Genomic DNA, 17,542 nt, shown 5'->3' on the forward strand with positions numbered 1-17,542 from the left:
CTAAACTGCAATTATTTGGCTGTTGGTTAGCTTTCTCTTTCACAAATATTAATATGTCAGACATAGGCCCAGTCCTGACACCCTTTTTCAGGTCCGCTTTCTGTTTCTATAATGACGTCAATGGAAAGTTTGTGAATAGAAAGAAGGTAGGTACAACCCTCAAATCTTACTCTACTCCCCTTGAAAATACAAGAAAAAACTTTGGGGGAAATTAAGGGAATTTTGCCTATGTGCAAATTTTAGAATGGGCTTCATCACAAGCAGAAATCACTCTGAAACATTCAAGTTGCTCCATATTCTCTTTTTAAAAAAATGCTTTATTCATTAGTTGATTAAAGAATGTGCTACTAGACATCTCAAATAAACAAAGGGGAATAAACACCCAAAGTGTGCAGGACTTAATTCTGTGAAGGTCGGAGCAGCCCCTGCAACTTGCTAAATATGCTCAACTCCTATTGACTTCTGTTGCAATGGAGGCTTCTCTGAAATCTCAACAAAATTCTCGAGGCCTAATTTAACTCTCATTGGAGTCTCTCTGTTGATTCAGCTTTCCATAGGAACAAGCCCTTAGTTTTCAAGGTGAGTCCAGTGTTTTTTCATTGTCATCCTTTGGTTGTGCCTGCTTTTGGACACTTGACTTTTGTGTTCATAGGGATCCATTTTGTTCAATTAATTGGGTTAAATAGCAGACCAGGAGTCAGTCAGTTTGCAGCCTAGGATCTGCTACAGAAATCCACAACTATTTGCCTAATGGGAATAAAAATTCACTTTTGCTTTATTGCACTCCAGAGCCCACACACTTACTTTATGTTGGCAACAGTTAAAAAATTGCACTTTAAAAATATTATTGTTTAAAAGTTGATTAAAATAGACATTAAAAGAATGCCGTTTTCTGAATCCATTAAAACAAGGGAGAAAAAGGTTCAAAGCCCTGTTTCAGATTACAGATGTATAAATGTTTTAAATCTTTGTAAAATGAAAAATATGGATGTGCATCATATTATGCAGGTTTGTCAGCTGGCTTTTTTGTTTTAAGTACCTGGCCCATAAATATCAAAGGACACACCTTCTAAAAAAGGAAAAGTGCAATCTGTATGCTAGCACAACTATAAAGAAGCAATAAATTTTTGCTGTAATGACATGCTAATTAAAATTTTGCTTGTAACTCATGTAAGTGTTTGAAGGCCAGCAAATCTCTCTTTTCATTTGTGAAGTGTGAAGGTAAATTGCCCGGTGACAGTAGGACATCGCTAACAAGTACAAATTGAATAACATGCTATCTTGCTCTATTAGTCCTGCCTTGCATGTCTGAATTAGATATTCAGCACACTTCCCATTGTAGGCCTGATTGATAAATGCTAAGGAGAATTTGTCAAAACAACAGGGGCTACACCCAGTGGGACATCAATATGCTCCATTTAGTCACCCACACAGCACTTTCTACATAGGATTGTCACATAAAATTAAGACTGGCCACTAACCAGCCATCAAGCTTGCAGCAGACATCAGGCAGTCTGTGTTCTATATGCATATTAGTCACATGCTTAACAATTTGGGCTGTCATGACTGAAGCATGCAGTGACCTCTGGAGCAGAGGTTGAATTTTCCAACTACACTGAGACATCATGCTCAGCTGTTCAAGATTTTAGACCATTCCCTGCCAGATCTGTGCACAGATGCACTGCCCTAAGCTATAATCTGTGGCCTAGTCCAAATGACAAATGGCACAGTGTAGATTATTGCATTATATATTAAGTACTGCAAGTCTGTAAATTATAAGTAAACTACTGTTCAGACCAAATGTCTCCTCCAGCTTTAAGAATACTTTCTGTCACAATTCTTCTCGTATACTAGTCTAGTAAATATTTGGTGAAGGAGGAGATCAAAGCCCCAGAACTGGAATTAACTGTGTCCACTCAAAATTAGCTGCTTGAATATCAAGCAGTTTTGTGCAAGCTGTTATTCAATAAGTCACTGTTGGGTTTGATGCTCCCCTTCCATAAAAATTAATAGCAAATTAAAATTTCACATTTTTATACATGTAGATATTTATGTTTGATAATTCAGGAGACCAGCATTGTCAACCTCCTTAGATTTCCTGATTAATTCAATATGGATTAGCTTTTAGTATATAGTGTGACTAAAAGTGAATAGGAAATCTAAACAGATTTAGTACTGAGGGCATTTTAATTTTTCTTTCTAGTATTCTTAGTCTTTATTTATATGCTGAAGTCTTTGTTTATATGTTTAACAGCTGTGAAAGGGACAAAGAAAAAGTAAGTTGGATAAAGAGCCATTCCCTTTATTTCTTACCACTAAACCGAAATTTTAGAGAAAAAATAGAATTTTCTTTTTATCAATCCATATGGTAGAATGTTAGTGTGTTTGGCATGTGTAGCCAGTACTGTAATATGTCAGCTGGTATTTTGGAGCCAACAGCCAGATTTTTGGTGGTTGATAGAAATAGGAGAAATCAACTCTCCATTTCAGAAATACTTGCATGCAATCATATCTGCTTATGTTGTTACACTTCTGTGATTACGGCTGTACTAATGACCAGAAGTGGGCAAATCAAGGCTTGCTTCTGCTGCCATTGAAGCAAATGGTGCAATTCCCATTGATTTCAAGGGGGATAGGGAGGGTCCCAAGTGGAGATAATATTCATATTGAATTAAATCTCAATGTTAAAATGTTCAGTTAACCTCTCTTTGTTTCATGTGAGAAAGGTTTAAATCTCAGATGGTATTATGAGTATTACAAGTTAAAACAATTGACATTGTTATCCATTTTACTGTGGATTCTTGTTGTACTAGTGAGTTGAAACATTTCATAATACAATAAATTGTGTCCCAGCCTAAGATGACCCCAATGAATAAGACCCTCCCTCCATTCTGTGTTGCTACATTAGGGCTCTTCACATCATAGCTAGAACACAGGGACAGAGCAGAATCTGCACATGTGAATAATTCTCTTTACCTGAGTAAGCGGGTGGGGCACAGGGAGTAGGCAAGTCTTGGTTCCATCTTCTCAGTAGTAGTCACTGATGCTGAGCTAGCAGTATGTGCAAAAGTAACCTGCACCCATATAAGGGGTACAATAAATTACTTCTCCCAGGATCAAGGGGGCAGGGCAGTGAAAGAATTGTGACTGCATAACAATTACTTTGCAGGGCATTTCATTTCCTGTGGTGGCACAACAAAAATCACCCATTACACAGGATATTGAGCAAAGGCAGCTCAACTTAGCCCTGTGTAGTTTGTTGCTAATGTTCTAAAATATCCAGAATGGGCAATGACATAAAAGCCTACTTGAGTCATCTTTACTACTTTTTTTTTCATCATGGAAGTCATGCCATTCTGGAGACCCTATCTTTAAGGTAGAGGCCAATGTTAGGAAAGGCTGTTTCTTGTACAGCTCAATGTAACGAGGAAACATTTTTTTAAAGGATATTGTAGAAAAGTTCCACAGATTCCTATGAAATGGGTTTGGTTCATTCAACCAATGACTAGAAAATAGCAGGGTGACAAGCCAATTTAGAAATCGCTCTTAAGGATTTCTTCACGTAATATTTACAAGTAAGATCACAGTGTGACGAATGAATGAAAACGCATTAAACCAGACCACACATACAAACAGAAAACACAGTAGGAATCTTTCAGTAAGAATTAATAGTAATTTTTGCCAAAATAAATTTAAAATGCAGAGCAGTTCTTGAAATGATAACACTGAGGCATTCTTTTTAGCCAATATTCTGCCCATAGTGTAGGCCTTTTTCAGTTTCAGTTGTGTTGGCTATTTTCAGTACTATAGTCAGTTTCTCCATGGAAACAATAGCCCCAAATAGGTAATTTTTCCATTCATGCACTATTGTGCTTGACAAGATACAGTAGAACTATAGCTTCAGCTACAGTTTAAGTAGAACAGAAGTTCTTCCCCTTCTCCCATGTGACTGGGCTCATGCTGAAGGAAGACACTTATTTTCATTTTAGGATAGACGTGGGGGCCAAATCATGCTCATTGTAATCTGGAATAATTCCAGTGGAGTTCTTTCATATTGTAACAGAGCATAATCTGGCCATGTGTCTATTTCTGCCTTAATAATTCTGAGAAACAGAAAATAAGTTCTATTTGCTCCTCTGGTTGCTGCTCTGTCACTGGAAATCAGAATGGTCCCTCAGCAAAAGTTGGGTCATCAGACGCTTCTGTTATGTTCAAGTTAAAAGTTGATGTAGGCAATTGCTTCTAGAGAGAAAACACTTTCAGTTTACTAATTTTGGTAAACTTCCAATTCAAGTGTTATTTAATTTAAGTGAATTAGTAAGTGAATTCTCCATTGATACCAGACATTGAACATTAAGAGTTGATGGCAGATAACGTCTGCAGCTCAGTTAGTTAATGAACCAGAAAAAACATGCACAGTGCAAGAGAGCTATACAACTGATTGCAACCCACTGACTGTAAAAATTAAGAATAAACTTTGTTATAAATTATGGGCCAAATTCCCCTCTGGTCCAGGAGACACACGCAGACCAGTGACAGAGGAATAGAACTCCATATGCCCCTGTCTCCCATGGAAGTTCCACAAGAGTGCAATTTGTGATCAGAGCCTGAGTGCTCTCTTATAAGTGCAAAGATCTGCTTACTTTTGTTGGTAAATGAGAGAGGAAAGACAGCTGGAAATGAACAACCGCCAACAGTGTGGTAAGCCTGAGGGATAGGGGGCCTAAGACCAATTTAAGAATGTAAGGTGTCTGAGCAAGTGATGTCAGGAGGAAGGAATGGCCAGGAATTTGTTCAGGAAATGAGGGTCTCCATTCTGAGTGGGCTGTGAGGCAATGTGTAGGAGGCTGGATCAGCCTTGCCTAACAGGGTCCAGTTCTGCAAACCTTTATTCACAGCAGTAGTCCTGTTGTGGTCAATGAAAAGTGGCTGTAGCAGAAAGATTTGCAGGATTGAGCCCCCACTGCAGGGAGAATGAGTCCATGGTGAAGGCAGGAAGTTGAGGGAAAGGATCAGACACTGGCAGAGAAGCCTCTGGAGTGGTGGACAAAAATTACAGAGAGGTGAGCTGTAAGTTTGCACAGTTTAGGCCTAAAGAAATTTATGCTTCCCTGCTAGTAGTAAGTTCCATGGCCTGATGACAGCATCACATTGAGTTGGCGTTGCCTCTAGCCCCCTGCCTCCAAATAGCCATTCCACCGCCAGAGAGAAGCACTGAATATCATGGATCTCTGCTGGAAGGATAATTCTGATGCTGAGCAATAAAGGCAGAATCCTGGTTGGGAATGAGCAGGATAAGAAGCACATACATTAATATCCACACACTATATGCAGCATAGATGTAGCCATGTCAGTCCCAGGATATGAGAGAGACAGTTTACTCCTTTTGGTAAACCTAAAAAGATACTACCTCTCCCACCTTGTCTCTTAACACACTATAGATGTTTTCAAGAAGGAAGTATGTAGGCATTAGAATGAGAATGTGGTGATAGATATTATAAAAGCTAAAGAATAAATGAATGGGGGATTATACAGGCTACAATACAAAATACTACCATGTTCTGTTATTAATCAGAAGCCACATTTTATGTAATTGTTCATTCATTTAATTAAACAGTGAGCCACTGAAAACAAATTTAGTTTTATGGGGTTGACACCTGTTAGATGGGCAAACTGGAAGCTTTGTGTTTACTTATTGGAAAATTTCTATCCTTAGGAAAATGTAAAGAAACGAACAACTCTTTCCCCACTCCTGTTCTGTTTATCCCACTTATCACATTTTTGCAACTATTCCGCTGGTCGCTGATTTTTTTCTGAAGTGTTCCACACTAAATGTTTTTGCGCAAGTTAAAAACATTTAGTTCCACCCTGGAACAGCCACAAAAAACAAAAAAAATTGTTTTTGCCTAGTTCTGATTGCAAAAGGTTGCTTGAGCTTTCACTTTAGCACACAGCAAAGCTAAAACTACCTCAATCACAAACAGCAGTTCCAGTGAAAACAGCATGCTCCCATTGCCTAGGGCAACATGCAGATGATGGATAGTATAACAGATGAATCTTCTCCTCGGCTCCATTCTAAACTCTCTCTACTAATTGTCATAAATATCAGTGTCACTAGACTAAGCCACTATTTCAAGTCTGAGGCCTTCCCCAGAAGCACTCCTCCTGCTGCTTCTCTTGGGGTTTGTCCCTTTGCTTGTGCAATCTGTGGCACTACTTAGTGCTGAGGCCCCTGCTGTCTCCGTGCAGGTAACAGATGATGGATATGGATTCTGTGTCTGGAGTTTGGCCTCTAATGTGTGATGTGGGTGTTGCTGATGCATTCACTGCTGCAGAATAGAAGCTGCTATTGCCAACATGTGTGTGGAATCACCGCAGCAAATAAATGCATTAAATCTGTGCTCACCAATATGTAATTTTCTATATACATATTGAAACCTGTCTGATTGCAAAGTCAAGTACTCAAAAGTTAGGAAGGGCCAGAATTAAGGTTGCCTATACAACCTTAATTTGGCTGCCTTGTTAATATGCACTATGATATAGTCTTTAATTACATGATCAGATACTAATTTTTCCACAGGACTTTTTCCTCCTTCAGTGCACAGGATGGATGGCATTCACTGAATGAACAGCAATTCAATATATTATCCTCATCATTCAATGTGTGGCCCTATGCCTTACCACATAGTATTCAAACCCTGCTCTGAATTCAGAATTATTAATTTCCTCCTGGAAATTTCTATGGTGCTCATCACTGAGATTTTTGAGGCACCCTGAGTGCCTCACAAACAATAATGAACTTAACGTCACAATGCCTATGAGGTGAGAGGGGTATAAAATGTCCATTTTACAGAGGAGGAATGGCAGGACAGAGGCATGCATGTTAAGAGTGTCAGCTAATTTTGGGTGCCCAGTTTGAGAAGCAGAGGGCCTGATCTTTTAATACTACTTGCCATTTCATAGGGCTGTTTGTTCAGAGCACAACTCCCATAGACTTCAGATGCAATTGTGAGTGCTTAGCACTTCCACAAAGCAGCCCCCAAGGTCTCAAGTTGGGCACCCTGAAAATGAGGAGCACACAGTGGTCACATGTGAAAAATTTGATTTAATTCACTTCTCCAGCATCACACAGTCACTCAGGGGCAAAGGCAGGGCTAGACTCCAGTTCTCCAGCGCAGCATTCAACTGCCTTAACCATGAGACAGCCATTCTCTTCCCATCATCCCCTGCCTCATTCAACACACACCTTTCAACTTCATCCTCATTTATAGTAGGAGTGCTCAGACAACAGCCTCCTATACTACACATTCTTGATCAAGTCTCGGAGTACTGCCCATCTATGTACTGAAGGATACAGAAGTCCTGTGGGGAAAATAATAATGTGATCACGCAATGTATCTATCTATACACACACACACACAACCTCTCCTAAGCCATCTAGTCCAATCAAAAGCCTTCAGAAAACAAACATGCCTGACATAGTTTATAAAGAATAACACTGCAATATTTCGTTTTTATCTACACAATGCCATAGAAAAGGGATCAAGATACAGCCCTGGCCAAAGCAGAAGCAACTCCCATTGAATTCAATGAGTATCAATCTACTGACAGTGGAGTAAAGATAGGCCAAGATATTGCCTGTGCTTCAGGCAGACGCAAACTAAGGGTCAGATTCTGTTTGACTTACTACATGGGTAGCGGTTGAGGAAAAAGAAGGTGCAGGAACATCCCACCTCTTTATGCCTCCAATGCGAGGCTCAAGCACAATAATAGCCCCTACACTTGAGGAAAAGTCAGGTACAGATTCATCACTGCTCTTATTTATGGCAGCTTTCTTTCATCAGAGCTGCCTATGGGCATTACTGCAACATGATACTCCCTTGCACCCCCACCCCGCCTCTGACACTCCCCTCTGGTGAGGCTGCCCTGGAGGGCAGTGTAGGATTGCTTAAGAGAGCCTAAGCAGTGGCTGTGGAAGTGGAATTTTCCCCTGGGCAGTTGTGTGTGGGGGGTGGGGGGTGAGGGGGTTGCAGGTCCTGTATGCTGACAGAACCAGTGGATGGGAGAATCCTTTCTATATATTTTAGTCTAGGAGATACCAGTTGGAAAGAGAGTTATGCCTGTCTGTTAATCAGTACCACATTTTATTTTACATCCCAATGTGTACCGTGGACCAATACTGTCCTCTGTTCACCCATTCCTCTCCTACTGTCCAGGGGAGAGAAGGACTTCGTAGCCTAGGCATAATTTTAAGACCGGTTGGATTACCTGTAAAGAGCTGAGCTGAATGCTAGAGTGGAGTAACAGAGCAGAATTTGCTCTGCTGTCCAGAAATAGACTTGTCACTTTAATGGTCAGCTGCTTCATCAATCTGCATTAGAGAAAGCATGCTATAAGTTCAATAGTTATGTTTTAACAGTTTTATTTTAATTTGTTTAATGAATCTTGACTAAAATAGTGTACTGAGGGGAAACAGGGACTGAAGAGTCAGGGCTAATGGATGATGTTGCTCTAGCAGCCCCAAATATTTTGACACAATATTCAGATTTAGCCAACTACTCTCCTATGCAGAACATCCAGCATCATGAAGGGGCATTGTTTGTATAAGTGAGAAGAGGGTTGGCAGGAGTTTTTCCATTAGCTCAGTGTATTCCACTGATGTCTGCCCCAACCGTATTTAATTGGCATCTCCAGAGACTGCCCACATCACTTAGCATTCAGTGGCATTGCAGGCCATTACTGGGCCCTTAAAACAAACCAAGTCAGTGCCAGGCTTGAGAGAACAGAATTAAAGGAAATATCAAAGTCAAAATGTTCACATAAAATACAAAACATATTGCTGGCAAAAAACTATGATCTTGACAGAGCTGTCTGTTTTCAGGTAAGAAATGTATGCACTATATTCAAAGAGTGATGGATTGTGACTCTTTACTACCTTAAAGGCTGTGGGGTTTCAGTCCCATATTTGAAGGGATGGAATGAGATGGAAGCCAACAGGGTAGTGCTGAGCCTCAGGTCTGTAGGAGATATGACAGGGCAATGGTAACATGCAGGTGGAGGATAGCATGCAACTGGCAGAGGGAGCTGAACCAATGGTGTGATGAAGCCTGGATAAGGTGGGGAATGAAAATTCTGAAGTGGGGGATAATGGGCACTGAGTGAATGGGCATACTGAATTGTGTGGGAAAGTTGGGAAAGTGAGAGAGGAACCAGCTTGAGACTACAGCCACAGGCAATTTGACTTATGCCAAGGGTGAATTTGACTCCAGGTATTTTCTATTTGAATAAAATGCTAGCTGATGTAAATTGACTTCGGGGCCGGGGGGGTTCGGGGGGTGGAAGAGCAACAAACAAGTTCATTGGTAAGAAACATTGCATCTGCCTTCTATAGAAAGGTTGGCTGGCTGATTCCATACAAGGGTTAAAATTTACATCATGACTGGATATCTGTTTAAGAGTGTGTGCAGGTTAAACACACTGAATCCTCATCCCATACACAGTAAGGCAGCTACAAGTCAAACATAATGACAGTGCTGATTAATTAGGTACTCCTACCCCCAGCACTTGAGAGTGATTTATTGAGACACATCTCTAACCTGATCCATTGTGCTGACTGGATTAATGGAGTGAGCTAGAAAAATTCACTGGCAATGTTAGATACAGAGCAGGAAAGCATTAACCCTTGGAGCTTTCTTATCTACCCTATTGACAGAATATTAATTATGACAAAACATACATGTCTGATCTAATTATCTTTTCATAGTTTAGTATATATTTTTATTCGGGCGTAATGATTCTGGAGTGAAAGTCATTTTCCACATAAACATATTAAAAATATATGGAGATGCTGAATTTTCAGCAGCCACCCTAGATAGGAGACAAAGTGTATTCCTTTAATTCTTCACCCTTTGCTCTGGATTCCTAGAACAACTGATGAAATGAGGAAAAGAAGCTCTTACAGAATGTAAACCAGGGCATCATTTGATTACATATATACAAACACACACAGTGCATAATAAATACCATGTTTTTGGTGTGTCGGACTCTAAATTGGACTTTCTTCATGGATTGGGCCCCATCTCTAATATTGTATAAATTAAGTTGCAGTCAGACCAAATTCACTACCCAAGCGTAGTCATCAGACCCCAGGGTATGAACCCCATACAACTGGAAGTCATATTACACAAGCTGCCCATGAAACATACTCCACTGGCTGACCTGGACTTGGCCAACTACATTCCACAATGTGGGTGGAACAGGCTGGGAAAAGCTAGCCTGTTTCAGAGGCAGCCTCCATTCGGTTAAAAAATCTTTACATTCCTCTTCCCTAGAGGAGGGCAGTGACATCACTGCACCTAGCATTCCTCTCAAAGTGAACCCCTGCTTGGGCATTGCTGTCCACAAAAGCCAATTGGGGCATGTACCATTCACACACCTCTGTTAAGAGCTGGGTCTGCAAAATTGCCAGTCCCCATGAAGCAATGGATAAGGCATAGGTAACATGAAACTGATGACAGCATGATCTTAGAAAGATGAAGGCAGCAATATCCAACTCCGGGGGAGGATGATGTAACAAAACACATTTGCTACAGTATAAGTAGTACTTTTTACATTTACCATGGAAAACATTTTTCAGTTCTGAAAACTAGAAATTCAGCTGTCTAAATGCTGATAGACTAGTTTGGGAAGCATTTCATGGAGGAGGAGGAGGAGGAGTATAATTCAAAGATTTAAAAACAAAACAAAACCCAGAAGTCTAATGTTAGTTTCCCAAATCCATATTTAACCACGAAACCAAACTACAAAAAAACAGATATTCCACCCCTTCTTGGATCTGTCTGAGCTTATTTTATCATCTCAGGAACATAACTTTGTAATCTATGTAGGAGTAACAGGGTTCATGCGGAGCCCAAATAGAGTTATGGAACATACAATCCTCTGCAGCATTCCAAGGTATATTTGAAAGATTAAATTTAACCAATAAAAAGGGCAAACTTAGGGCAGTCAGATGAGCCCACCTACCTACAGCTACAGTAACTTGTTGCTCTGTGTTCATGCATCCGGGGGAGGGCTTTGCTTATATGAATAATTTGCCCACCAATACCTGTGAAGTATTATATATATATATTAGGAATATGCACACTGCAAAGTTAAAGAGTTGCTACATATTTTTAAATTCTCACTGAATGTCCAGGCATTCTAGTCATTCAAGGTTATATGAACACAAAAGGGCACATCTTTTTGTTCCGTTTGTACAGCACCTAGCAAAATGGGGTTCCGGTCCCTGACTCGGCTCCTACGTATTACCACAATACAAATAAAAAGGTGAGAAAATAAAAGTGTACTCAGAACTAGTTTAGCTTGGAGAATAAAGAGCATACTGCATCTGATTTTAAAATAGCCTCTACGTGATGCCTGCCCTGCGGCACCTCCACTGCTTTAAATACAGCTAACCTTAGATTACATTTGCTAGTATTTAGATATATGTTAACATTGGTTATACAGTGACAAACACTGTAAAGTTCATGTCAACAGTTACCTATCACACTAATTTAGTACCTGAATTACTGAAGTATAATTTGGCCAACATGCTCCCTTTGCACTAACAGACTAATTTAGCATGCGAGAAATGAGTGGGGTATAAACACTGAACTAATTACCTTTTCAATATACTGAATGTTTCCAAATGGCATAAGTCAATTTTCCTTTAATTCAGGCATATTATTAACCTTATTCCCTTAAGGTTAGTCTCATTTTGCAGCACCTTATTCACTTGTGGTGTAGTATAAGTAATAATTCCATGTATCAGCTTTGGTTCCTCAGTGAAAATAATCCTAGCTACATTGTATCAAGTCAGTCAAGCTGCTAATGGATTCAACAAAGCAGTTAAGCACGTGCATAAATCTATTTCATCCCTATTCAAAAGATCACTTAAGCATGTGCTATGCACCATTGAATTCAACAGGACTCAAGTACTGCCTAACTTTAAGCAGTTGCTTAAGTTCTTTGTTGATTTTGGGTCTTGGCTGACATTCTAGGCAGCTTTGAGAGTTTTGTTCATGTATCTATGAGAGTTTTAAGGCCAGAAGGGACTACTTAGTCACCTAGCCTGACCTCGAGGGTTACATATCATGAATTTCACCCAGATATAGAGATGTAGGGTAGGCACACTATAAACTGTGATGATAAATAAAGCACCTAAACAACTGAAGTAATGGATTCTTATTTTACTAAGATATGCTGCTACTACAAACCATATATGAAACTCTTTATGTCAGTAGAAAGGCATTTTTGTACAGTGGGACAGTGATAGATCTTTATTAAATGCATTCCCCTTGCTCTTCTGAAGCAACCAGAAGAGAGAAGACAGAGCATGGTGTACAAGGAAGGGTTATGATGAGGCGGTTCCCTTCCAAATGTGAAAATAGTTCTGTTTGTGAAGAAAGACAAAACTTATCCTGGAAGGCTTCAGGAGTAGAGCTGGATGGGAAAGGGTTGTCTTGTCTCACAACAATTGGAATTTTTGAAATCCACCCCTTGCTCACCCCACACACCTGATTTGGAACAAAACCCAAGAGATTTCAGATCAGGTCAATCAAAATTTTTTCCTAATTTTGAAACATTTGATTTTTGTGGAAGAGCTAAAATTTTGAAAGTCACTTTCAACTGAAAAACAAAACTTTATTTGAAAATGGAAAAACAAGACACCGACCATTTTGAAGTTTGTTTTACTCAAAAAATATTTTCAGATGGAAAGATTTATCAGAACAGACCATTTCCTACAAACAGTTTCAATGAATCAGCATTTTGACCAAAGATGTTTTGTTGGCAAATTCCCAAAAAGCTCTATTTATGAGCACTTCTGTATAGGTTCTGATACCATACTTATTACTGTAGCATCTGAGTGCCTTCAAATAGTGCATTTAGCAATGTGTTTTATTCTCTCTAGAGGGAGAACTGTGTGTGTAGTGTAATGTTTTCGTACAGTTTTTTGTCTGTAGATGTTGCTTTGTGTTTACATTAGAGAAGGCAGGATCAAAAAGTGTGCTTTGTACTTGCAACAGAATGTGGGGAGGTTTGTAATGATCTTTGGTTCCTGTGGGAATTTGGTCCCCAGTCAAGGACTAGCCCCTCACACATCATCAATGGAACAAAAAAAATTGAAGAGTGAGCAATTTATGTTACTAATACTGTTATGTGGCTTTGTGAAAACTTTCTAGGAAAGGTATGGTTTGAGGAAAGCCTGATTTACTCTTCATAGAATCATAGAATCTCAGGGTTGGAAGGGACCTCAGGAGGTCATCTAGTCCAACCCCCTGCTCAAAGCAGGACCAATACCCAACTAAATCATCCCAGCCAGGGCTTTGTCAAGCCTGACCTTAAAAATCTCTAAGGAAGGAGATTCCACCACCTTCCTAGGTGTAACCCATTCCAGTGCTTCACCACCATCCCAGTGAAAAAGTTTTTCCTAATATCCAACCTAAACCTCCCCCACTGCAACTTGAGACCATTACTCCTTGTTCTGTCATCTGCTACCACTGAAAACAAAGTGAAGATACTGTGGGAAAAGCGTATATGAAGCCTCTCACCTCAAGGTCACTAGTTCAGATTTGCCTCAGGTTCACCTTCCTCTGCATCATGTGGGTGCTGGTCACTTACCCAAATAATCTTGGTATATCTCACTTAGTCATTTCCCTCTATTGTGGGGGCCTTGGGCACAGGTGCACTTTGGTTCCTCCTAGTCTCTGCCTGTGGCATATAATAGTCCCTTCTCCTGTTGGCTGTAGTACTTTGGAGTCTAATTTTGGTTGTTGGGTTTAATGTGTGTCTGCTGGGTGATGGTGGTCTCTGATAAATAGAGTGTTGGATTATATTATCTGGTGGCCCCTACTGGCCTTGAATTCTATGACTAAGTCATTGCTTGCTCAGGACTGTTTACTGGTTTATATTAAGGATCTGATCCAAAGCCTGTTGAAGTCAATGAAAATACTGACTAACTGGAGATGGATCAGATCCTAAATGAGGTGGTGATTTCACTCTAATATCTACTGTCCACAAAAACAACCCATTGCAGTTATAAGGCACAGCACTAAAGAGTGTTGTTACAGATTGTTTCCTCTCTGAATGGGTGCTCTTTGGGAAGTGTTGATTTAACACCAAGCCTTATCACTGTCTGTGGTTGTGGAAAAACAAGATTAGCATGTTTCTAGATTCAGTCCATAAAGCAACTCTCACTCTCTAGCCATGTTTGCATTTCTACCCTACAGTCCCCTTAAAACATTTGTTCAGAATAAAAGCATGGCAAAACAACCCAGCTGCACTTGGAAATGATTTTCTTTCTGCCAGCTCACTGGCATAAATTCAGTTTTATTCCAGGTTTACTGTTTGTTACAAACAAAGGCCTAAATTGAGGGATGCACAGACTCATGATTACTACCACATCAAGGAGCGCCACACCTGTCTGACCTTTGAGCAGGATGATCAGACAGTAGAAGTAATAGAGTGGTTCCTGCATCATCAGGTCCCATAGACCCCCAGCAATGCTAATCCTACCAACTTTCACTAGAGATGTAGGAAGTACCTAAGAGGGCTCAAGAAGACAAAGGCAATAAGAGACTATCCCACATTTTTCACATACAACATTAAAGGAAAAGCTAAATAAGGAGGGAATTGATATTCATGCATAGCTGAAGTTTGAAAAAAGTTTTTCATTTCTTCTAGGGCACTCACCTTTGAAACAGCCCCATGTATCAGGGCATAACATTGCTCTTATCCTCAGCTCCAGTACCTCCTGGTGGCCATCTGCCACTTACCAGGTCTTCCATGGCTGAGACCTGTGGGTATCCAGAAGATCCAACTGAAAGTTCATAAAGCATCCCAACAAAAATAAATTGTTTTCCCCTCTTGGTCTATTTCTCAGCCCACCCCAGGCACAATATTACTTATGTTGGGCTTCCATACCCCTTCCTCAGGGCTGGTAAGGGGATTCAGACCCACCCTCTACTTGGGGTTCTGGCCCAGGGACCCTGTATTAAGCAGCTAGGTCTGATTATTCAGACACACTGCTGTTTCCCTGCTTCCCATTTCAATTATCCTTTGTGCTGCTTCTCCACAGCCTGTACTTAATACAACCTCCCTTTGGTTCTCAAACTTCTGGCTTGTCCCCATGTCCTTGTTACTTTTCTTTTTTCTGGGGGACTGATAACCCTTTGCCCCTCTCAGGCTCCACTAAAGTGCTTTAACTGACCCTCTTCAGGGCCTAACCTGTGCCTACAGAGTTCTCCCTCTATTGCTTCTTTTCTTAGCATGTTTTCCCTCCCTTCCCCAGGGACCTCCCTCCTCCTTGTAGGCCCTAGAACTACCCACACCTGCCCCCTTTGTATTTCTCTCTGCAGGAAAGTGCTACTTTCTCCAGGTCCTTCCCAATAACAGGAACCCCTCTTAGATCTTCTTCTCTCAACTGACATCCCTCAGCTCCCTACAAGGACCAGGTGCCTAATGAGTCTTTAGCTAGCTCTGCCTCCTCTGGCTTGGAGGCAATTACTTAATCACCCAGGTGCAGAGCATGACTCCAGTTGGCTTCCCTTCCTTTCTAGAAGTCACTCCCATCACATTCTTGTTACTTCTCCCCTTCAGTCTCTCTCCATCAGAAAAGTCACTTCAACCCATATATGCACCTCATCAAATCCCCCACCCCTACTATCAATGCAAGACACTCACCCTCATCAAATCAATTCAAAATGGTCCCCACAGTAAATCATTTCATTACCTTACCCCATCCCCAAACCCTATCAGCAGGCAGTGGTGCAGTGAAAAGGGAACCTGTAACAGAGGTCCCATCCTCCAGTCTGTGGGTAGATACCAATTCAGTCTCTCTGGCCATTGGTGGGGCATCACTAGAAGTATTTTCATCCTTCTCATGTCTTAGGTGGAGGTTACAGCATTGTTGGGATGTTCATTCCCCATTCAGGTGGGGAATGGGGAGAATAGTACCAGGATTTTTCATACCAGTCCTCAGGCTAAGATGGGTGGCAGCTCAAAGCAGGCATCATCACGTATATGCCAGGTCTTGGGTAGGGGGTAGCATGAGGATCTTTACTCCTCCAGGCCTGGGGGAGGCAAGAGACAGGCAGTGACACAATCCTTCCTGAAGTGGCCCAATGTGCAGGGGGGACTGCACCATATTTTAACCAGTGTAAGGGTCTGTCACGGTCTGCTCCTTAAGATCATGTTGACAGTTCCTCACCATGGAGTCAATGCCTGGCAGGGTCAGGACCACGTATAGGGCATTTCCAGCTTCTCGGTAATTTAGCCCTCCCAGAGTGTCTCAGGGGAGTTTATATTTCACACAGTTTTATATCTCTTCAGATGTTTTGGTCAGGTTTCCACAAGGTTAAGAGAATATTTGGACATAGATAAAAAGAGAAATAGAAACACTCAAAAAAGCTGGACTGGCTCCAACCTCAGAGAGACAAAAATATTTATAGGTATTCCCATTACCAAAATCTATTCAGGTTTCCACATATAACCCAGTATGTCTGTTTAACTGACTGAGTCTGATATTTTTTAGGGCATGGGGGAAGGTTAGGAGAGAGAAGATGTATGTATCTTCATGCACTAGTCAAATATTATTTGCAGGATTCTGCTAAAGGATATTTCCCTATGCCATTGCTAAAGTCCAGACTGTACATGCATATGCACATGTACATGCATATGCACACACATGTGGGTGTTGGGCTTTCATATTTATTTAAGAGTGAAAAGGATTTATATAGTATTTTCATATAGCACTTTGAGTTATTTGGAACACTGATTGTACAAGAGTTGTAGCTTGAGGTATTAAAGTCTGTACAATTTTGAAAAGATAATGTGCTAATTTTCATATGCGGTGAAAAATATGTATTTGAGTTATTTCAATTTGTAATCTGACAATTTCTTAATGGATTTAGCAGCTGCTAGGAGTGTTTAAATGCCTTTACTTCAAAATAGACTTGCAGACATTTTTTTAACTTGTTCAGTCCAGAACAAAGTCAAAGGGTTTGCACTGCAGTGATATTTTATTCCCCCATGCTGAACTCTACTTTTTAGGTTTAGGCTACTTGATTTCACTGGATGTGCTTTCTAGCCTTTCAAGTTTATTTGTATTGGGCAAGAAGCCAATGGTGTTAATGCATGGAAACCAGGTAGTTGTCAGAACTACCGTGGCAGCATGTCTAATTTTGTTATATTAAAGCTGTCACAAAACATTGAGTAAGAGATTATATGAAGTATGCATAGGGCAAATAGTTTATAACTTAATAAACTAATAAAGTTTTGAATAAGCTAAAACAATCCCTTTTATGTGACCCCACCCCCACCCCTGTTTCTCCACTCCCGTTTCCCCACTCTCCTTTAAACCAGTGCTAGAATGATTGGTGGCAAACTTTTTCAGGTCCAATAATAGAATGCAGACTTTTGATGATCCAACTAGAGTTACTATTACTGACCATTCACAAAAAGAAAACAAAAACAAAAAACAATACACTCCCCCACTATTTCTTGA

The 17,542-nt window shown here is 40.5% G+C and overlaps 1 long non-coding RNA gene across 2 annotated transcripts; it reads right to left on the reverse strand.

The window, feature by feature from the left end:
* Positions 1-450: 450 nt before the first annotated feature.
* LOC120408566 lies at positions 451-15,504 on the reverse strand. Of its 2 annotated transcripts, none has more exons than XR_005600784.1 (4): positions 15,369-15,504; positions 14,731-14,834; positions 2,977-3,074; positions 451-747 (listed from the first exon to the last, which is right to left on the reverse strand). It is a non-coding gene; the product is annotated as an uncharacterized LOC120408566 (long non-coding RNA). The 2 variants fall into 2 exon arrangements; XR_005600785.1 differs by lacking the exon at positions 15,369-15,504 and adding an exon at positions 15,265-15,343.
* Between the last annotated feature and the right edge of the window lie 2,038 nt (positions 15,505-17,542).

The sequence above is a fragment of the Mauremys reevesii genome, linkage group 6 (genome assembly GCF_016161935.1).
Source record: "Mauremys reevesii isolate NIE-2019 linkage group 6, ASM1616193v1, whole genome shotgun sequence".
Classification (NCBI taxonomy): Eukaryota; Metazoa; Chordata; order Testudines; family Geoemydidae; genus Mauremys; species Mauremys reevesii.